A 6,771-nucleotide genomic window follows, 5' to 3' on the forward strand; every position below is an offset into this window, starting at 1 on the left:
TAGTTTGACTTAGCTGTATGAGGATTTAAAGGAAACCTGATAGCTAATACGGGCAGCATGTATCAGACACTAGCTGAATGATTTCAGCCATTTATGTTTGACTATGAATCGCTGTGGCATTACTGAGACAAATATGCTTCAAAAATATGCCAGGAACAAAGCTGTTTGGGGAAAAAGCCAGGAAGGCAAAAAACACAAGCCCAAACTCAGGACCATCATCTTTCATTCTAAAAATAGGGGTTTCCACGGTAATGGTAAGACAAAGAATCCACAGATTTGGCATTTCTCTAGCGAGGAGAGCCCACTTAAAATGTATGGGGTGCTTGTCTCCATAAGCGCAAGCTGGGCACTAAACTGGCTTATTTGCAATTCTAGATGTTGCAGAGTGAAAACACCTGTTGGACAAAAATAGTAATTGCCGGTGTTGATGAATTCATTGTGAGGAGTAATTTATAAAATGGGATCACTTTGGAGGGGTTTCTGCTGTTTTGGTACTTTTGGAACTCCGCAAATGTCACCCTCAAAATATTCTTGCAAAATCTGCATTCCCAAAACCCAAATAGCGCTCTTACTTTCAAAGCCCTGCTGTGTGACCAAACAGTAGTTTCTGAAGACATATCGGCATCACCACATTTCAATGAAATTGTACAACTTTAGATATTTTCACAAGAAAAACTAAATATATATTGACCTAAATTTACCATTAATATAAAGTACAATGTATTACAAAATAACACTATAAGAATCAAGGGGATATGTTAAGCATTCCAGTGTTATTGCCACATAAAGTGATACATGTCAGATTTAAAAAACGGTGCTTGGTCATGAAGCTCAAAATTGGCTGTAACTAATAGGTTACAAATGAATATTGAAATAAAATAAATCATGGTATATTTCCTTTCATCACAAGTAATGCTCATCTTTCTACTGCTTAGCTTAGAAAGAGTTAAATTAAAACAGCCAGCAGAAGTCAGGATGGCCGAGCGGTCTAAGGCGCTTCGTTCAGGTCACAGTTTCTCCTGAAGATGTGGGTTCAAATCCCACTTCTGACCTTAGCATTTTCTTTCAAGAAATTGTATAGCTTCATTCCTGTTACTGATCAGTTGGGGTTCCGCTCCATTGGTGGCAATATGAAATCGAAAACTAAAAGTGATGGGGCTTAGCAAAACCAATTCTCAATGTTTGCACTTTGTCAGTATTCTTGGGGGTCGTTGACGCAAATCTTAAATGTCCTGAATTTGTGCTTTCACTAAAGACTTCTGGGAACATCAAATAGTTTCTTTGTGCATATGTTAGTTGTTGCTTTGGCATCGGAAAAATACTGTGGATAGGAAAATGGGAGGAAATATTTCATCTCTATGTGTTCTCTGTCCCTATTGGGGCAGAGAATGAACCTCCTAAGGTGCTGTCGTGGAAGATTCCTAGAAACCGAATTACCAGTAAGTCTAATTTCAGATTTTTTTACCTCAGGCATCAATAGACTATAAATATACCTAATAAACAAAAGCTAAAAGAGCAGATGAACATAGTTTAACAAGTCTGAAATGCGCATGTGATACTGACATAAAAGTTTCACCACATTTTGGGACAAATGTTTTCACTTTCAACATTAACAATCAGTAGAATATTTTCTCTAAATTTGCATCTCTTTTCTTCACTTAAAATTGTTTGAACCTAAGAAGAAAATAAAGCTTGATGCAACATTATGCTTACAAATTGTGTTTTATGCTCAATCATCACCTGTCCTACAAAGACACATTCAGAATTAGCCTAGCGAATTGAGTAAATTTGAAAATGTAAAAAAAATGCAGAATTGCTGTTTTTTCTATTCATTCACAGAGAATTTATGTAAGTTCTTAAATATGTACGCAAAATAGCGGGACTTTCAAATATAGATAATCTTGCAAAAACAAGTCAAAGTAAAAATAAATACATCCAGTTGTGACATCTACAGTGTGTTGAACATTCCTGAATCTAAATGTGCCCTGCCGAAATAGGTCAGTTGGGAGAGCGTTAGACTGAAGATCTAAAGGTACATGGTTCAATCCTGGGTTTCGGCAAAAGTTTTTTTCTTCACCCATTAAATTTTAAGCAGAAAATAAACAAAGCATATGGACTGACTGTTTACAGAGAATGTAAAAATCCTAATCATTATAACTATCTACAGGAAAAAAAATGATAGAAACTTGAGAACTGAACACTTTTAACTTTTGAGGAAAATAATATTTTTTGTAATTTTTCCTTCATTCCGGACGTCATCACTTTGTTTTATTTTAGTTTGACTTAGCTGTATGAGGATTTAAAGGAAACCTGATAGCTAATACGGGCAGCATGTATCAGACACTAGCTGAATGATTTCAGCCATTTATGTTTGACTATGAATCGCTGTGGCTTTTCTGAGACAAATATGCTTCAAAAATATGGCAGGAACAAAGCTGTTTGGGGAAAAAGCCAGGATAGCAAAAAACACAAGCCCCAACTCAGGACCGTCATCTTTCCTTCTAAAAAATAGGGGTTTCCACGTTAATGGTAAGACAAAGAATCCACAGATTTGGCATTTCTCTAGCGAGTAGAGCCCACTTAAAATGTATGGGTTGCTTGTCTCCATAAGCGCAAGCTGGGCACTAAACTGGCTTATTTGCAATTCTGGATGCTGCAGAGTGAAAACACCTGTTGGACAAAAATAGTAATTGCCGGTGTTGATGAATTCATTATGAGGAGTAATTTATAAAATGGGATCACTTTGGAAGGGTTTCTGCTGTTTTGGTACTTTTGGAACTCCGCAAATGTCACCCTCAAAATATTCTTGCAAAATCTGCATTCCCAAAACACAAATAGCGCTCTTACTTTCAAAGCCCTGCTGTGTGACCAAACAGTAGTTTCTGAAGACATATGGGGCATCACCGCATTTCAATGAAATTGTGCAACTTTAGATATTTTCACAAGAAAAACTAAATATATATTGACTATTGTTGAGCGATACCTTCCGATATCAGGAAATATCGTATCGGATTGGATCGGGCCGATACCCAAAAAGTATCGGATATCGCCGATTCCGATACCGGAAACCAATGCAAGTCAATGGGACACAAATATCGGAATGAAAATAAACCCTTTCTTTCCTTGTAGGTTAATTCTACATGAAGTAAAACAACTAAGAATAATGTAGAATGACATGAAAAGCCGGCAATTCATCAGCGGCATTCACCGGTACCCGACAATTTACAACAGAAAGAATAGAGCTTCACACATAGATTAGGTGACAGTGTTGCTTACTGTACTTGTCATTTAGTGTAAAGGATTTTTTAAAAAAATAATAGTGTTTTCGTGCACCGTCTCTTTAAGAAAGCCGGCCGGCAATTCAGCATCTGTACCCGACAATTTAGAATAGAAGGAATAGAGCTTCACACATAGATTAGATAGATAGAAACATGTCAGTCACATATATATGAAGTACAGTGACAGTGTTGATTACTGTACTTGTCATTTAGTGTTAAAATAAAGGATTTATTTAAAAAAAAATTGGCGTGGGGTTCCCCTTAATTTTAGACTCTAGCGGAGGTTAAGCAGACAGCTGGGGCAAATGTTTGAAGCCTGGGAAGGGGGTAATACCCACGGAGCTTCCCAGGCAACTAATATCAGCCCCCAGCTGAATACCTAGCCTTTACTAGCTATTAAAATGGGGGAACCCCCCCAAAAAAATAACGTGGGGTCCCCCCTAATTTAATAGCTAGCAAAGGCTAGGCAGACAGCTGGGGGCTGATTTTAATAGCCCAGGAAGGGTGCCATGAATATTGGCCCCCTCCCAGGCTAGAAACACCAGCCGTCAGCCGCCCCAGAAATGGCGAATCCATAGGATGCGCCAATTCTGGCACTTAGCCTCGCTCTTCCCACTGCCCTGTAGCGGTTGCAGTGGGGTAATAGGGCTGGGGTTGATGTCAGCTTATAATGCCAGCTGACATCAAGCCCAGGTTAGTAATGGAGAGGCGTCTATAAGACACCCCCATTACTAACCCCATAGTCAAAGTTAAAAGAAAACACAAACACAAAGAATAAAGTCCTTTAATTGAAATAAACACACAATTCTTTATTGTTCTAAATTAAACCATACTTACCATCACGCCCATTCCAGCTGAAGCCAACGATCTCCTGCAATAAAAGAAAAATAATAAAGCAACATCATCCTTACCTTTCGATGGTTCCCAGGACAGCTCCAGCTCTGCTACATCGAGATGACAGGCTGGACCGCAGCAGAACGCTGCCATCCAGCCTGTCATCCCGCAGACACTGAGAAGCGCAGGCATGCTTGCGCTCCTCAGTGTCTCTCTGTGACGTCATCCAGATGAGCCGAGTTAATGTCCAATGAACTCAGCTCACCTCATGCACGTCACTGACAGCGTGGAAAAATTCTCCTGCACTCAGCGCTTCAGCGTGAGAATTCTCCCACGCTGTCAGTGACATACATGAGGTGAGGTCATGTCCAATGAACTCAGCTCACCTCATGCACGTCACTGACAGCGTGGGAAAATTCTCACGCTGAAGTGCTGAGTGCAGGAGAATTTTCCCACGCTGTCAGTGACGTGCATGAGGTGAGCTGAGTTCATTGGACATGACCTCAGCTCATCTTTATGCCGTCACAGCCAGACACTGAGGAGTGGAAGTATGCCTGCGCTTCTCAGTGTCTGCGGGATGACAGGCTGGATGGCAGCGTTCTGCTGCGGTCCAGCCTGTCATCTCGATGTAGCAGAGCTGAAGCTGTCGTGGGAGCCATGGAAAGGTAAGGATGATGTTGCTTTATTATTTTACTTTTATTGCAGGAGATCGTTGGCTTCAGCTGGAATGGGCGTGATGGTAAGTATGGTTTAATTTAGAACAATAAAGAATTGTGTGTTTATTTCAATTAAAGGACTTTTTTCTGGGTGTTGTGTTTTTTTAAATACTTTACTAGAAATTCATGGTGGTCATGTCTAATATTGGCGTGACCCCATGAATTTCGGGCTTAGGGCCCTTTATTACCCAGTGAGCCACCGCACCAGGGCCCTGGATGAGTTGGGTACAGCGCCAGAAGATGGCGCTTCTATGAACGCGCCATTTTCTGGGGCGGCTGCGGACTGCAATTTGCAGCGGGGGTGGCCCAGAAAGCTTGGGTCTCCCTGCGCTGCGGATTCCAGCCCCCAGCTGCCTAGTTGTACCTGGCTGGGCACAAAAATAGGGCGAAGCCCCACGCATTTTTTTTTTTAATTATTTCATGAAATTCATGGAATAATTAAGAAAAAAAGGGCTTCCCTATATTGTTGTGTCCGGCCAGGTACAAAATAGGCAGCTGGTGGTTGGGGGCAGCCTGTTCCTGCCTGCTGTACCTGGCTGGACACAAATATAGGGCGAAGCCCCACATAAATTTTTTTTTTAATAAATCCTTTATTTTAACACTAAATGACATTTGAGGAGTTAATAAAGATGCAGTCCCTTATCTATTATTTATTTTTTAATTAATTTTTCCCAAAACTTTTGACGTGGGCTTCGCCATATTTTTGTATGCCAGCCAGGTACAGCATCCAGCTTCTATGAACGCGTCATTTTCCGGGGTGGCTGTGGACTGCAATTTTCAGTGGGGGGGCAGAAAGCTTGGGCCTCCCTGCGCTGCAGATTCCATCCCCCAGCTGCCTAGTTGTACCTGGCTGGACACAAAAATAGGGAGAAGCTTCACGTATTTTTTTTTTTTAATTATTTCATGAAATTCATGAAATAATTAAGAAAAAAAGGGCTTCCCTATATTGTTGTGTCCAACCAGGTACAAATAGGCAGCTGGTGGTTGGTTAAATCATTTCAGGAAATTCATGAAATAATTAAAAAAAATTGATGTGGGGCTTCGCCCTATATTTGTGTCCAGTCAGGTACAGCAGGCAGGAACGGGCTGCCCCCAACCACCAGCTGCCTATTTGTACCTAGCCGGACACAACAATATAGGGAATCCCTTTTTTTCTTAATTATTCCATGAATTTCATGAATTTAAAAAAAAAATACGTGGAGCTTCGCCCTATTTTTGTGTCCAGCCAGGTACAACTAGGCAGCTGGGGGCTGGAATCCGCAGCGCAGGGAGGCCCAAGCTTTCTGGGCCCCACCCGCTGCAAATTGCAGTCCGCAGCCGCCCCGGAAAATGGCGCGTTCATAGAAGCGCCATCTTCTGGCGCTGTACCCAACTCATCCAGGGCCCTGGTGCGGTGGCTCACTGGGTAATAAAGGGGTTAAGGCCAGCTTGGCATTATCAGCTGGCTCTAAGCCCGAAATTCACGGGGTCACGCCAATATTAGACATGACCACCATGAATTTCTAGTAAAGTATTTAAAAAAAACACAAATACCCAGAAAAAAGTCCTTTAATTGAAATAAACACACAATTCTTTATTGTTCTAAATTAAACCATACTTACCATCACGCCCATTCCAGCTGAAGCCAATGATCTCCTGCAATAAAAGTAAAATAATAAAGCAACATCATCCTTACCTTTCCATGGCTCCCACGACGGCTCCAGCTCTGCTACATCGAGATGACAGGCTGGACCGCAGCACAACGCCGCCATCCAGCCTGTCATCCCGCAGACACTGAGAAGCGCAGGCATGCTTGCGCTCCTCAGTGTCTGGCTGTGACGGCATCCAGATGAGCCGAGTTAATGTCCAATGAACTCAGCTCACCTCATGCACGTCACTGACAGCGTGGGAAAATTCTCACGCTGAAGCGCTGAGTGCAGGAGAATTTTCCCACGCTGTCAGTG

At 41.8% G+C, this 6,771-nt stretch overlaps 1 non-coding gene across 1 annotated transcript; it reads left to right on the forward strand.

Moving 5' to 3' along the window:
• Positions 1-1,987: 1,987 nt before the first annotated feature.
• Positions 1,988-2,060, forward strand: TRNAF-GAA (transfer RNA phenylalanine (anticodon GAA)). The gene has a single exon. It is a non-coding gene; the product is annotated as a tRNA-Phe (tRNA).
• Positions 2,061-6,771: the final 4,711 nt, after the last annotated feature.

The sequence above is a fragment of the Phyllobates terribilis genome, unplaced genomic scaffold (genome assembly GCF_046119375.1).
Source record: "Phyllobates terribilis strain yellow unplaced genomic scaffold, ASM4611937v1 Scaffold_65__1_contigs__length_7625178, whole genome shotgun sequence".
Taxonomy (NCBI): domain Eukaryota; kingdom Metazoa; phylum Chordata; class Amphibia; order Anura; family Dendrobatidae; genus Phyllobates; species Phyllobates terribilis.